Raw genomic sequence first — 15296 nt, 5'->3', positions numbered from 1 at the left:
TGGGTAAAGTTGTTTCTTACACTGTGGGAGGTGTTGTCTTTGCCTTGCTACAAGCACTTTTGATAGGTTTTCCACATCAAGAGAATATTTTTCGTCGGAAGCCGTTTTTGCCCAAACAGTCTCAGTGCTGTGTTCGGGTTTAACTCATGCTAGCAAAACCGCAGGGATGATGTAAGGGCTCAGACTGTTCCTGGGCACTGTGGTCTCTTACAGATCAGTGTATGGCATTGAGTTCACCTTGCCACAGGCACTAGTGAGCGTGTTTGCACGTTTAGAAAGATTTCTTCGTTGGAAGCCGGTTTTTGTCAAATGAGTCTCAGTGCTGTGCTCCTCTGTTTTCACTCGTTGCTGCCAAAAGCACAGTGATGATGTTAGGGCTTAGAACATTGCTGGGCACTGTGGTTTCTTCCGGAGAAGTGTATTGCATTTTCTCTACCTTGCCACGACCACTTGTAATATGGTCTGCACCTTAGGAAAACCGTTTTCATTGGAAAGCGGCTTTTTGCCAAACGGGTCTCAGTGCTGTGTGCCTCAGGTTTCCCTCATGCTACCAAAAGCACAGTGAGGATATTAGGGCTTAGACCACTTCTGGGTAAAGTTGTTTCTTACACTGTGGGAGGTGTTGTCTTTGCCTTGCTACAAGCACTTTTGATAGGTTTTCCACATCAAGAGAATATTTTTCGTCGGAAGCCGTTTTTGCCCAAACAGTCTCAGTGCTGTGTTCGGGTTTAACTCATGCTAGCAAAACCGCCGGGATGATGTAAGGGCTCAGACTGTTCCTGGGCACTGTGGTCTCTTACAGATCAGTGTATGGCATTGAGTTCACCTTGCCACAGGCACTAGTGAGCGTGTTTGCACGTTTAGAAAGATTTCTTCGTTGGAAGCCGGTTTTTGTCAAATGAGTCTCAGTGCTGTGCTCCTCTGTTTTCACTCGTTGCTGCCAAAAGCACAGTGATGATGTTAGGTCTTAGAACATTGCTGGGCACTGTGGTTTCTTCCGGAGAAGTGTATGGCATTTTCTTTACATTGCCACGACCACTTGTGATAGGGTCTGAACCTTAGGAAAACCGTTTTTATTGGAAAGCGGCTTTTTGCGAAACGGGTCTCAGTGCTGTGTGCCTCAGGTTTCCCTCATGCTACCAAAAGCACAGTGAGGATATTAGGGCTCAGACCACTTCTGGGTAAAGTTGTTTCTTATACATAAGTGGGAGGCCTTGTCTTTGCCTTGCTACAAGCACTTTTGATAGGTTTTCCACATCAAGAGAATAGTTTTCGTCAGAAGCCGTTTTGGCCCAAAGTGTCTCAGTGCTGTGCTGGTTCGGGTTTAACTCATGCTAGCAAAACCGCCGGGATGATGTAAGGGCTCACACTGTTCCTGGGCACTGTGGTCTCTTACAGATCAGTGTATGGCATTGACTTCACCTTGCCACAGGCACTTGTGAGCATGTTTGCACGTTAAGAAAGATTTCTTCGTTGGAAGCCGGTTTTTGTCAAATGAGTCTAAGTGCTGTGCTCCTCTGTTTTCACTCGTGCTGCCAAAAGCACAGTGATGATGTTAGGGCTTAGAACATTGCTGGGCACTGTGGTTTCTTCCGGAGAAGTGTATGGCATTTTCTTTACATTGCCACGACCACTTGTGATAGGGTCTGAACCTTAGGAAAACCGTTTTTATTGGAAAGCGGCTTTTTGCGAAACGGGTTTCAGTGCTGTGTGCCTCAGGTTTCCCTCATGCTACCAAAAGCACAGTGAGGATATTAGGGCTCAGACCACTTCTGGGTAAAGTTGTTTCTTATACATAAGTGGGAGGCCTTGTCTTTGCCTTGCTACAAGCACTTTTGATAGGTTTTCCACATCAAGAGAATAGTTTTCGTCGGAAGCCGTTTTGGCCCAAAGTGTCTCAGTGCTGTGCTCGTTCGGGTTTAACTCATGCTAGCAAAACCGACGGGATGATGTAAGGGCTCAGACTGTTCCTGGGCACTGTGGTCTCTTACAGATCAGTGTATGGCATTGACTTCACCTTGCCACAGGCACTTGTGAGCATGTTTGCACTTTAAGAAAGATTTCTTCGTTGGAAGCCGGTTTTTGTCAAATGAGTCTAAGTGCGGTGCTCCTCTGTTTTCACTCGTGCTGCCAAAAGCACAGTGATGATGTTAGGGCTTAGAACATTGCTGGGCACTGTGGTTTCTTCCGGACAAGTGTATTGCATTTTCTCTACCTTGCCACGACCACTTGTGATAGGGTCTGCACCTTAGGAAAACCGTTTTCATTGGAAAGCGGCTTTTTGCCAAACGGGTCTCAGTGCTGTGTGCCTCAGGTTTCCCTCATGCTACCAAAAGCACAGTGAGGATATTAGGGCTTAGACGACTTCTGGGTAAAGTTTCTTACACATAAGTGTGTGGCGTTTTGTTCTCCTTGCGACAACCGCTTTTGATAGGTTTTGCACATCAAGAGAATAGTTTTCGGCGGAAGCCGTTTTGGCCCAAAGTGTCTCAGTGCTGTGCTCGTTCGGGTTTAACTCATGCTAGCAAAACCGCCGGGATGATGTAAGGGCTCAGACTGTTCCTGGGCACTGTGGTCTCTTACAGATCAGTGTATGGCATTGACTTCAGCTTGCCACAGGCACTTGAGAGCATGTTTGCACGTTAAGAAAGATTTCTTCGTTGGAAGCTGCTTTTTGTCAAATGAGTCTCAGTGCTGTGCTCCTCTGTTTTCACTCGTGCTGCCAAAAGCACAGTGATGATGTTAGGGCTTAGAACATTGCTGGGCACTGTGGTTTCTTCCGGAGAAGTGTATGGCATTTTCTTTACATTGCCACGACCACTTGTGATAGGGTCTGAACCTTAGGAAAACCGTTTTCATTGGAAAGCGGCCTTTTGCGAAACGGGTCTCAGTGCTATGTGCCTCAGGTTTCCTTCATGCTACCAAAAGCAGAGTGAGGATATTAGGGCTCAGACCACTTCTGGGTAAAGTTGTTTCTTATACATAAGTGGGAGGCCTTGTCTTTGCCTTGCTACAAGCACTTTTGATAGGGTTTTGCACATCAAGAGAATAGTTTTCGTCAGAAGGCGTTTTGGCCCAAAGTGTCTCAGTACTGTGCTCGTTCGGGTTTAACTCATGCTAGCAAAACCGCCGGGATGATGTAAGGGCTCAGACTGTTGCTGGGCACTGTGGTCTCTTACAGATCAGTGTATGTTATTGACTTCACATTGCCACAAGCACTTGTGAGCATGTTTGCACGTTAAGAAAGATTTCTTCGTTGGAAGCTGCTTTTTGTCAAATGAGTCTCTGTGCTGTGCTCCTCTGTTTTCACTCGTGCTGCCAAAAGCACAGTGATGATGTTAGGGCTTAGAACATTGCTGGGCACTGTGGTTTCTTCCGCACAAGTGTATGGCATTTTCTCTACTTTGCCACGACCACTTGTGATAGGGTCTGCACCTTAGGAAAACCGTTTTCATTGGAAAGCGGCTTTTTGCCAAACGGGTCTCACTGCTGTGTGCCTCAGGTTTCCCTCATGCTACCAAAAGCACAGTGAGGATATTAGGGCTTAGACCACTTCTGGGTAAAGTTGTTTCTTACACATAAGTGTGTGGCGTTTTGTTTGCCTTGCGACAACCGCTTTTGATAGGTTTTCCACATCAAGAGAATAGTTTTCGTCGGAAGCCTTTTTGGCCCAAAGTGTCTCAGTGCTGTGCTCGTTCGGGTTTAACTCATGCTAGCAAAACCGCCGGGATGATGTAAGGGCTCAGACTGTTCCTGGGCACTGTGGTCTCTTACAGATCAGTGTATGGCATTGACTTCACCTTGCCACAGGCACTTGAGAGCATGTTTGCACGTTAAGAAAGATTTCTTCGTTGGAAGCTGCTTTTTGTCAAATGAGTCTCAGTGCTGTGCTCCTCTGTTTTCACTCGTGCTGCCAAAAGCACAGTGATGATGTTAGGGCTTAGAACATTGCTGGGCACTGTGGTTTCTTCCGGAGAAGTGTATGGCATTTTCTTTACATTGCCACGACCACTTGTGATAGGGTCTGAACCTTAGGAAAACCGTTTTTATTGGAAAGCGGCTTTTCGCGAAACGGGTCTCAGTGCTTTGTGCCTCAGGTTTCCCTCATGCTACCAAAAGCACAGTGAGGATATTAGGGCTCAGACCACTTCTGGGTAAAGTTGTTTCTTATACATAAGTGGGAGGCCTTGTCTTTCCTTGCTACAAGCACTTTTGATAGGTTTTCCACATCAAGAGAATAGTTTTCGTCGGAAGCCTTTTTGGCCCAAAGTGTCTCAGTGCTGTGCTCGTTCGGGTTTAACTCATGCTAGCAAAACCGCCGGGATGATGTAAGGGCTCAGACTGTTCCTGGGCACTGTGGTCTCTTACAGATCAGTGTATGGCATTGACTTCACCTTGCCACAGGCACTTGTGAGCATGTTTGCACGTTAAGAAAGATTTCTTCGTTGGAAGCCGGTTTTTGTCAAATGAGTCTCAGTGCTGTGCTCCTCTGTTTTCACTCGTGCTGCCAAAAGCACAGTGATGATGTTAGGGCTTAGAACATTGCTGGGCACTGTGGTTTCTTCCGGACAAGTGTATTGCATTTTCTCTACCTTGCCACGACCACTTGTAATAGGGTCTGCACCTTAGGAAAACCGTTTTCATTGGAAAGCGGCTTTTTGCCAAACGGGTCTCAGTGCTGTGTGCCTCAGGTTTCCCTCATGCTACCAAAAGCACAGTGAGGATATTAGGGCTTAGACCACTTCTGGGTAAAGTTGTTTCTTACACTGTGGGAGGTGTTGTCTTTGCCTTGCTACAAGCACTTTTGATAGGTTTTCCACATCAAGAGAATAGTTTTCGTTGGAAGCCGTTTTGGCCCAAAGTGTCTCAGTGCTGTGCTCGTTCGGGTTTAACTCATGCTAGCAAAACCGCCGGGATGATGTAAGGGCTCAGACTGTTCCTGGGCACTGTGGTCTCTTACAGATCAGTGTATGGCATTGACTTCACCTTGCCACAGGCACTTGTGAGCATCTTTGCACGTTTAGAAAGATTTCTTCGTTGGAAGCCGGTTTTTGTCACATGAGTCTCTGTGCTGTGCTCCTCTGTTTTCACTCGTGCTGCCAAAAGCACAGTGATGATGTTAGGGCTTAGAACATTGCTGGGCACTGTGGTTTCTTCCGGAGAAGTGTATGGCATTTTCTTTACCTTGCCACGACCACTTGTGATAGGGTGTGCCCCTTAGGAAAACCGTTTTCATTAGAAAGCGGCCTTTTGCGAAACGGGTCTCAGTGCTGTGTGCCTCAGGTTTCCCTCATACTACCAAAAGCACAGTGAGGATATTAGGGCTCAGACCACTTCTGGGTAAAGTTGTTTCTTATACATAAGTGGGAGGCCTTGTCTTTGCCTTGCTACGAGTACTTTTGATAGGTTTTCCACATCAAGAGAATATTTTTCGTAGAAAGCCGTTTTTGCCCAAACAGTCTCAGTGCTCTGTTCGTTCGGGTTTAACTCATGCTAGCAAAACCGCCGGGATGATGTAAGGGCTCAGACTGTTCCTGGGCACTGTGGTCTCTTACAGATCAGTGTATGGCATTGACTTCACCTTGCCACAGGCACTTGTGAGCATGTTTGCACGTTAAGAAAGATTTCTTCGTTGGAAGCCGGTTTTTGTCAAATGAGTCTCAGTGCTGTGCTCCTCTGTTTTCACTCGTGCTGCCAAAAGCACAGTGATGATGTTAGGGCTTAGTACATTGCTGGGCACTGTGGTTTCTTCCGGAGAAGTGTATGGCATTTTCTTTACCTTGCCACGACCACTTGTGATAGGGTCTGAACCTTAGGAAAACCGTTTTCCTTGGAAAGCAGCTTTTTGCCCAATGGGTCTCAGTGCTGTGTGCCTCAGGTTTCCCTCATGCTACCAAAAGCACAGTGAGGATATTAGGGCTTAGACCACTTCTGGGTAAAGTTGTTTCTTACACATAAGTGTGTGGCGTTTTGTTTGCCTTGCGACAACCGCTTTTGATAGGTTTTGCACAAGAGAATAGTTTTCGTCGGAAGCCGTTTTGGCCCAAAGTGTCTCAGTGCTGTGCTCGTTCGGGTTTAACTCATGCTAGCAAAACAGCCGGGATGATGTCAGGGCTCAGACTGTTCCTGGGCACTGTGGTCCCCTACAGATCAGTGTATGGCATTGACTTCAGCTTGCCACAGGCACTTGAGAGCATGTTTGCACGTTAAGAAAGATTTCTTCGTTGGAAGCTGCTTTTTGTCAAATGAGTCTCAGTGCTGTGCTCCTCTGTTTTCACTCGTGCTGCCAAAAGCACAGTGATGATGTTAGGGCTTAGAACATGGCTGGGCACTGTGGTTTCTTTCGGAGAAGTGTATGGCATTTTCTTTACATTGCCACGAACACTTGTGATAGGGTCTGAACCTTAGGAAAACCGTTTTTATTGGAAAGCGGCTTTTCGCGAAACGGGTCTCAGTGCTGTGTGCCTCAGGTTTCCCTCATGCTACCAAAAGCACAGTGAGGATATTAGGGCTCAGACCACTTCTGGGTAAAGTTGATTCTTATACATAAGTGGGAGGCCTTGTCTTTCCTTGCTACAAGCACTTTTGATAGGTTTTCCACATCAAGAGAATAGTTTTCGTCGGAAGCCTTTTTGGCCCAAAGTGTCTCAGTGCTGTGCTCGTTCGGGTTTAACTCATGCTAGCAAAACCGCCGGGATGATGTAAGGGCTCAGACTGTTCCTGGGCACTGTGGTCTCTTACAGATCAGTGTATGGCATTGACTTCACCTTGCCACAGGCACTTGTGAGCATGTTTGCACGTTAAGAAAGATTTCTTCGTTGGAAGCCGGTTTTTGTCAAATGAGTCTCAGTGCTGTGCTCCTCTGTTTTCACTCGTGCTGCCAAAAGCACAGTGATGATGTTAGGGCTTAGAACATTGCTGGGCACTGTGGTTTCTTCCGGACAAGTGTATTGCATTTTCTCTACCTTGCCACGACCACTTGTGATAGGGTCTGCACCTTAGGAAAACCGTTTTCATTGGAAAGCGGCTTTTTGCCAAACGGGTCTCAGTGCTGTGTGCCTCAGGTTTCCCTCATGCTACCAAAAGCACAGTGAGGATATTAGGGCTTAGACCACTTCTGGGTAAAGTTGTTTCTTACACTGTGGGAGGTGTTGTCTTTGCCTTGCTACAAGCACTTTTGATAGGTTTTCCACATCAAGAGAATATTTTTCGTCGGAAGCCGTTTTTGCCCAAACAGTCTCAGTGCTGTGTTCGGGTTTAACTCATGCTAGCAAAACCGCAGGGATGATGTAAGGGCTCAGACTGTTCCTGGGTACTGTGGTCTCTTACAGATCAGTGTATGGCATTGAGTTCACCTTGCCACAGGCACTAGTGAGCGTGTTTGCACGTTTAGAAAGATTTCTTCGTTGGAAGCCGGTTTTTGTCAAATGAGTCTCAGTGCTGTGCTCCTCTGTTTTCACTCGCTGCCAAAAGCACATGATGATGTTAGGGCTTAGAACATTGCTGTGCACTGTGGTTTCTTCCGGAGAAGTGTATGGCATTTTCTTTACATTGCCACGACCACTTGTGATAGGGTCTGAACCTTAGGAAAACCGTTTTTATTGGAAAGCGGCTTTTTGCGAAACGGGTCTCAGTGCTGTGTGCCTCAGGTTTCCCTCATGCTACCAAAAGCACAGTGAGGATATTAGGGCTCAGACCACTTCTGGGTAAAGTTGTTTCTTATACATAAGTGGGAGGCCTTGTCTTTGCCTTGCTACAAGCACTTTTGATAGGTTTTCCACATCAAGAGAATAGTTTTCGTCGGAAGCCGTTTTAGCCCAAAGTGTCTCAGTGCTGTGCTGGTTCGGGTTTAACTCATGCTAGCAAAACCGCCGGGATGATGTAAGGGCTCACACTGTTCCTGGGCACTGTGGTCTCTTACAGATCAGTGTATGGCATTGACTTCACCTTGCCACAGGCACTTGTGAGCATCTTTGCACGTTTAGAAAGATTTCTTCGTTGGAAGCCGGTTTTTGTCACATGAGTCTCTGTGCTGTGCTCCTCTGTTTTCACTCGTGCTGCCAAAAGCACAGTGATGATGTTAGGGCTTAGAACATTGCTGGGCACTGTGGTTTCTTCCGGAGAAGTGTATGGCATTTTCTTTACCTTGCCACGACCACTTGTGATAGGGTGTGCCCCTTAGGAAAACCGTTTTCATTAGAAAGCGGCCTTTTGCGAAACGGGTCTCAGTGCTGTGTGCCTCAGGTTTCCCTCATACTACCAAAAGCACAGTGAGGATATTAGGGCTCAGACCACTTCTGGGTAAAGTTGTTTCTTATACATAAGTGGGAGGCCTTGTCTTTGCCTTGCTACGAGTACTTTTGATAGGTTTTCCACATCAAGAGAATATTTTTCGTAGAAAGCCGTTTTTGCCCAAACAGTCTCAGTGCTCTGTTCGTTCGGGTTTAACTCATGCTAGCAAAACCGCCGGGATGATGTAAGGGCTCAGACTGTTCCTGGGCACTGTGGTCTCTTACAGATCAGTGTATGGCATTGACTTCACCTTGCCACAGGCACTTGTGAGCATGTTTGCACGTTAAGAAAGATTTCTTCGTTGGAAGCCGGTTTTTGTCAAATGAGTCTCAGTGCTGTGCTCCTCTGTTTTCACTCGTGCTGCCAAAAGCACAGTGATGATGTTAGGGCTTAGTACATTGCTGGGCACTGTGGTTTCTTCCGGAGAAGTGTATGGCATTTTCTTTACCTTGCCACGACCACTTGTGATAGGGTCTGAACCTTAGGAAAACCGTTTTCCTTGGAAAGCAGCTTTTTGCCCAATGGGTCTCAGTGCTGTGTGCCTCAGGTTTCCCTCATGCTACCAAAAGCACAGTGAGGATATTAGGGCTTAGACCACTTCTGGGTAAAGTTGTTTCTTACACATAAGTGTGTGGCGTTTTGTTTGCCTTGCGACAACCGCTTTTGATAGGTTTTGCACAAGAGAATAGTTTTCGTCGGAAGCCGTTTTGGCCCAAAGTGTCTCAGTGCTGTGCTCGTTCGGGTTTAACTCATGCTAGCAAAACAGCCGGGATGATGTCAGGGCTCAGACTGTTCCTGGGCACTGTGGTCTCTTACAGATCAGTGTATGGCATTGACTTCAGCTTGCCACAGGCACTTGAGAGCATGTTTGCACGTTAAGAAAGATTTCTTCGTTGGAAGCTGCTTTTTGTCAAATGAGTCTCAGTGCTGTGCTCCTCTGTTTTCACTCGTGCTGCCAAAAGCACAGTGATGATGTTAGGGCTTAGAACATGGCTGGGCACTGTGGTTTCTTCCGGAGAAGTGTATGGCATTTTCTTTACATTGCCACGACCACTTGTGATAGGGTCTGAACCTTAGGAAAACCGTTTTTATTGGAAAGCGGCTTTTCGCGAAACGGGTCTCAGTGCTGTGTGCCTCAGGTTTCCTTCATGCTACCAAAAGCACAGTGAGGATATTAGGGCTCAGACCACTTCTGGGTAAAGTTGTTTCTTATACATAAGTGTGAGGCCTTGTCTTTCCTTGCTACAAGCACTTTTGATAGGTTTTCCACATCAAGAGAATAGTTTTCGTCGGAAGCCTTTTTGGCCCAAAGTGTCTCAGTGCTGTGCTCGTTCGGGTTTAACTCATGCTAGCAAAACCGCCGGGATGATGTAAGGGCTCAGACTGTTCCTGGGCACTGTGGTCTCTTACAGATCAGTGTATGGCATTGACTTCACCTTGCCACAGGCACTTGTGAGCATGTTTGCACGTTAAGAAAGATTTCTTCGTTGGAAGCCGGTTTTTGTCAAATGAGTCTCAGTGCTGTGCTCCTCTGTTTTCACTCGTGCTGCCAAAAGCACAGTGATGATGTTAGGGCTTAGAACATTGCTGGGCACTGTGGTTTCTTCCGGACAAGTGTATTGCATTTTCTCTACCTTGCCACGACCACTTGTGATAGGGTCTGCACCTTAGGAAAACCGTTTTCATTGGAAAGCGGCTTTTTGCCAAACGGGTCTCAGTGCTGTGTGCCTCAGGTTTCCCTCATGCTACCAAAAGCACAGTGAGGATATTAGGGCTTAGACGACTTCTGGGTAAAGTTTCTTACACATAAGTGTGTGGCGTTTTGTTCTCCTTGCGACAACCGCTTTTGATAGGTTTTGCACATCAAGAGAATAGTTTTCGGCGGAAGCCGTTTTGGCCCAAAGTGTCTCAGTGCTGTGCTCGTTCGGGTTTAACTCATGCTAGCAAAACCGCCGGGATGATGTAAGGGCTCAGACTGTTCCTGGGCACTGTGGTCTCTTACAGATCAGTGTATGGCATTGACTTCAGCTTGCCACAGGCACTTGAGAGCATGTTTGCACGTTAAGAAAGATTTCTTCGTTGGAAGCTGCTTTTTGTCAAATGAGTCTCAGTGCTGTGCTCCTCTGTTTTCACTCGTGCTGCCAAAAGCACAGTGATGATGTTAGGGCTTAGAACATTGCTGGGCACTGTGGTTTCTTCCGGAGAAGTGTATGGCATTTTCTTTACATTGCCACGACCACTTGTGATAGGGTCTGAACCTTAGGAAAACCGTTTTCATTGGAAAGCGGCCTTTTGCGAAACGGGTCTCAGTGCTATGTGCCTCAGGTTTCCTTCATGCTACCAAAAGCAGAGTGAGGATATTAGGGCTCAGACCACTTCTGGGTAAAGTTGTTTCTTATACATAAGTGGGAGGCCTTGTCTTTGCCTTGCTACAAGCACTTTTGATAGGGTTTTGCACATCAAGAGAATAGTTTTCGTCAGAAGGCGTTTTGGCCCAAAGTGTCTCAGTACTGTGCTCGTTCGGGTTTAACTCATGCTAGCAAAACCGCCGGGATGATGTAAGGGCTCAGACTGTTGCTGGGCACTGTGGTCTCTTACAGATCAGTGTATGTTATTGACTTCACATTGCCACAAGCACTTGTGAGCATGTTTGCACGTTAAGAAAGATTTCTTCGTTGGAAGCTGCTTTTTGTCAAATGAGTCTCTGTGCTGTGCTCCTCTGTTTTCACTCGTGCTGCCAAAAGCACAGTGATGATGTTAGGGCTTAGAACATTGCTGGGCACTGTGGTTTCTTCCGCACAAGTGTATGGCATTTTCTCTACTTTGCCACGACCACTTGTGATAGGGTCTGCACCTTAGGAAAACCGTTTTCATTGGAAAGCGGCTTTTTGCCAAACGGGTCTCACTGCTGTGTGCCTCAGGTTTCCCTCATGCTACCAAAAGCACAGTGAGGATATTAGGGCTTAGACCACTTCTGGGTAAAGTTGTTTCTTACACATAAGTGTGTGGCGTTTTGTTTGCCTTGCGACAACCGCTTTTGATAGGTTTTGCACAAGAGAATAGTTTTCGTCGGAAGCCGTTTTGGCCCAAAGTGTCTCAGTGCTGTGCTCGTTCGGGTTTAACTCATGCTAGCAAAACAGCCGGGATGATGTCAGGGCTCAGACTGTTCCTGGGCACTGTGGTCTCTTACAGATCAGTGTATGGCATTGACTTCAGCTTGCCACAGGCACTTGAGAGCATGTTTGCACGTTAAGAAAGATTTCTTCGTTGGAAGCTGCTTTTTGTCAAATGAGTCTCAGTGCTGTGCTCCTCTGTTTTCACTCGTGCTGCCAAAAGCACAGTGATGATGTTAGGGCTTAGAACATGGCTGGGCACTGTGGTTTCTTCCGGAGAAGTGTATGGCATTTTCTTTACATTGCCACGACCACTTGTGATAGGGTCTGAACCTTAGGAAAACCGTTTTTATTGGAAAGCGGCTTTTCGCGAAACGGGTCTCAGTGCTTTGTGCCTCAGGTTTCCCTCATGCTACCAAAAGCACAGTGAGGATATTAGGGCTCAGACCACTTCTGGGTAAAGTTGTTTCTTATACATAAGTGGGAGGCCTTGTCTTTCCTTGCTACAAGCACTTTTGATAGGTTTTCCACATCAAGAGAATAGTTTTCGTCGGAAGCCTTTTTGGCCCAAAGTGTCTCAGTGCTGTGCTCGTTCGGGTTTAACTCATGCTAGCAAAACCGCCGGGATGATGTAAGGGCTCAGACTGTTCCTGGGCACTGTGGTCTCTTACAGATCAGTGTATGGCATTGACTTCACCTTGCCACAGGCACTTGTGAGCATGTTTGCACGTTAAGAAAGATTTCTTCGTTGGAAGCCGGTTTTTGTCAAATGAGTCTCAGTGCTGTGCTCCTCTGTTTTCACTCGTGCTGCCAAAAGCACAGTGATGATGTTAGGGCTTAGAACATTGCTGGGCACTGTGGTTTCTTCCGGACAAGTGTATTGCATTTTCTCTACCTTGCCACGACCACTTGTAATAGGGTCTGCACCTTAGGAAAACCGTTTTCATTGGAAAGCGGCTTTTTGCCAAACGGGTCTCAGTGCTGTGTGCCTCAGGTTTCCCTCATGCTACCAAAAGCACAGTGAGGATATTAGGGCTTAGACCACTTCTGGGTAAAGTTGTTTCTTACACTGTGGGAGGTGTTGTCTTTGCCTTGCTACAAGCACTTTTGATAGGTTTTCCACATCAAGAGAATAGTTTTCGTTGGAAGCCGTTTTGGCCCAAAGTGTCTCAGTGCTGTGCTCGTTCGGGTTTAACTCATGCTAGCAAAACCGCCGGGATGATGTAAGGGCTCAGACTGTTCCTGGGCACTGTGGTCTCTTACAGATCAGTGTATGGCATTGACTTCACCTTGCCACAGGCACTTGTGAGCATCTTTGCACGTTTAGAAAGATTTCTTCGTTGGAAGCCGGTTTTTGTCACATGAGTCTCTGTGCTGTGCTCCTCTGTTTTCACTCGTGCTGCCAAAAGCACAGTGATGATGTTAGGGCTTAGAACATTGCTGGGCACTGTGGTTTCTTCCGGAGAAGTGTATGGCATTTTCTTTACCTTGCCACGACCACTTGTGATAGGGTGTGCCCCTTAGGAAAACCGTTTTCATTAGAAAGCGGCCTTTTGCGAAACGGGTCTCAGTGCTGTGTGCCTCAGGTTTCCCTCATACTACCAAAAGCACAGTGAGGATATTAGGGCTCAGACCACTTCTGGGTAAAGTTGTTTCTTATACATAAGTGGGAGGCCTTGTCTTTGCCTTGCTACGAGTACTTTTGATAGGTTTTCCACATCAAGAGAATATTTTTCGTAGAAAGCCGTTTTTGCCCAAACAGTCTCAGTGCTCTGTTCGTTCGGGTTTAACTCATGCTAGCAAAACCGCCGGGATGATGTAAGGGCTCAGACTGTTCCTGGGCACTGTGGTCTCTTACAGATCAGTGTATGGCATTGACTTCACCTTGCCACAGGCACTTGTGAGCATGTTTGCACGTTAAGAAAGATTTCTTCGTTGGAAGCCGGTTTTTGTCAAATGAGTCTCAGTGCTGTGCTCCTCTGTTTTCACTCGTGCTGCCAAAAGCACAGTGATGATGTTAGGGCTTAGTACATTGCTGGGCACTGTGGTTTCTTCCGGAGAAGTGTATGGCATTTTCTTTACCTTGCCACGACCACTTGTGATAGGGTCTGAACCTTAGGAAAACCGTTTTCCTTGGAAAGCAGCTTTTTGCCCAATGGGTCTCAGTGCTGTGTGCCTCAGGTTTCCCTCATGCTACCAAAAGCACAGTGAGGATATTAGGGCTTAGACCACTTCTGGGTAAAGTTGTTTCTTACACATAAGTGTGTGGCGTTTTGTTTGCCTTGCGACAACCGCTTTTGATAGGTTTTGCACAAGAGAATAGTTTTCGTCGGAAGCCGTTTTGGCCCAAAGTGTCTCAGTGCTGTGCTCGTTCGGGTTTAACTCATGCTAGCAAAACAGCCGGGATGATGTCAGGGCTCAGACTGTTCCTGGGCACTGTGGTCTCTTACAGATCAGTGTATGGCATTGACTTCAGCTTGCCACAGGCACTTGAGAGCATGTTTGCACGTTAAGAAAGATTTCTTCGTTGGAAGCTGCTTTTTGTCAAATGAGTCTCAGTGCTGTGCTCCTCTGTTTTCACTCGTGCTGCCAAAAGCACAGTGATGATGTTAGGGCTTAGAACATGGCTGGGCACTGTGGTTTCTTTCGGAGAAGTGTATGGCATTTTCTTTACATTGCCACGAACACTTGTGATAGGGTCTGAACCTTAGGAAAACCGTTTTTATTGGAAAGCGGCTTTTCGCGAAACGGGTCTCAGTGCTGTGTGCCTCAGGTTTCCCTCATGCTACCAAAAGCACAGTGAGGATATTAGGGCTCAGACCACTTCTGGGTAAAGTTGATTCTTATACATAAGTGGGAGGCCTTGTCTTTCCTTGCTACAAGCACTTTTGATAGGTTTTCCACATCAAGAGAATAGTTTTCGTCGGAAGCCTTTTTGGCCCAAAGTGTCTCAGTGCTGTGCTCGTTCGGGTTTAACTCATGCTAGCAAAACCGCCGGGATGATGTAAGGGCTCACACTGTTCCTGGGCACTGTGGTCTCTTACAGATCAGTGTATGGCATTGACTTCACCTTGCCACAGGCACTTGTGAGCATGTTTGCACGTTAAGAAAGATTTCTTCGTTGGAAGCCGGTTTTTGTCAAATGAGTCTCAGTGCTGTGCTCCTCTGTTTTCACTCGTGCTGCCAAAAGCACAGTGATGATGTTAGGGCTTAGAACATTGCTGGGCACTGTGGTTTCTTCCGGACAAGTGTATTGCATTTTCTCTACCTTGCCACGACCACTTGTGATAGGGTCTGCACCTTAGGAAAACCGTTTTCATTGGAAAGCGGCTTTTTGCCAAACGGGTCTCAGTGCTGTGTGCCTCAGGTTTCCCTCATGCTACCAAAAGCACAGTGAGGATATTAGGGCTTAGACCACTTCTGGGTAAAGTTGTTTCTTACACTGTGGGAGGTGTTGTCTTTGCCTTGCTACAAGCACTTTTGATAGGTTTTCCACATCAAGAGAATATTTTTCGTCGGAAGCCGTTTTTGCCCAAACAGTCTCAGTGCTGTGTTCGGGTTTAACTCATGCTAGCAAAACCGCAGGGATGATGTAAGGGCTCAGACTGTTCCTGGGTACTGTGGTCTCTTACAGATCAGTGTATGGCATTGAGTTCACCTTGCCACAGGCACTAGTGAGCGTGTTTGCACGTTTAGAAAGATTTCTTCGTTGGAAGCCGGTTTTTGTCAAATGAGTCTCAGTGCTGTGCTCCTCTGTTTTCACTCGCTGCCAAAAGCACATGATGATGTTAGGGCTTAGAACATTGCTGTGCACTGTGGTTTCTTCCGGAGAAGTGTATGGCATTTTCTTTACATTGCCACGACCACTTGTGATAGGGTCTGAACCTTAGG

The sequence above is a fragment of the Ursus arctos genome, unplaced genomic scaffold (assembly GCF_023065955.2).
Source record: "Ursus arctos isolate Adak ecotype North America unplaced genomic scaffold, UrsArc2.0 scaffold_14, whole genome shotgun sequence".
NCBI lineage: Eukaryota > Metazoa > Chordata > Mammalia > Carnivora > Ursidae > Ursus > Ursus arctos.
Note: the sequence above shows the minus strand (reverse complement) of the source record.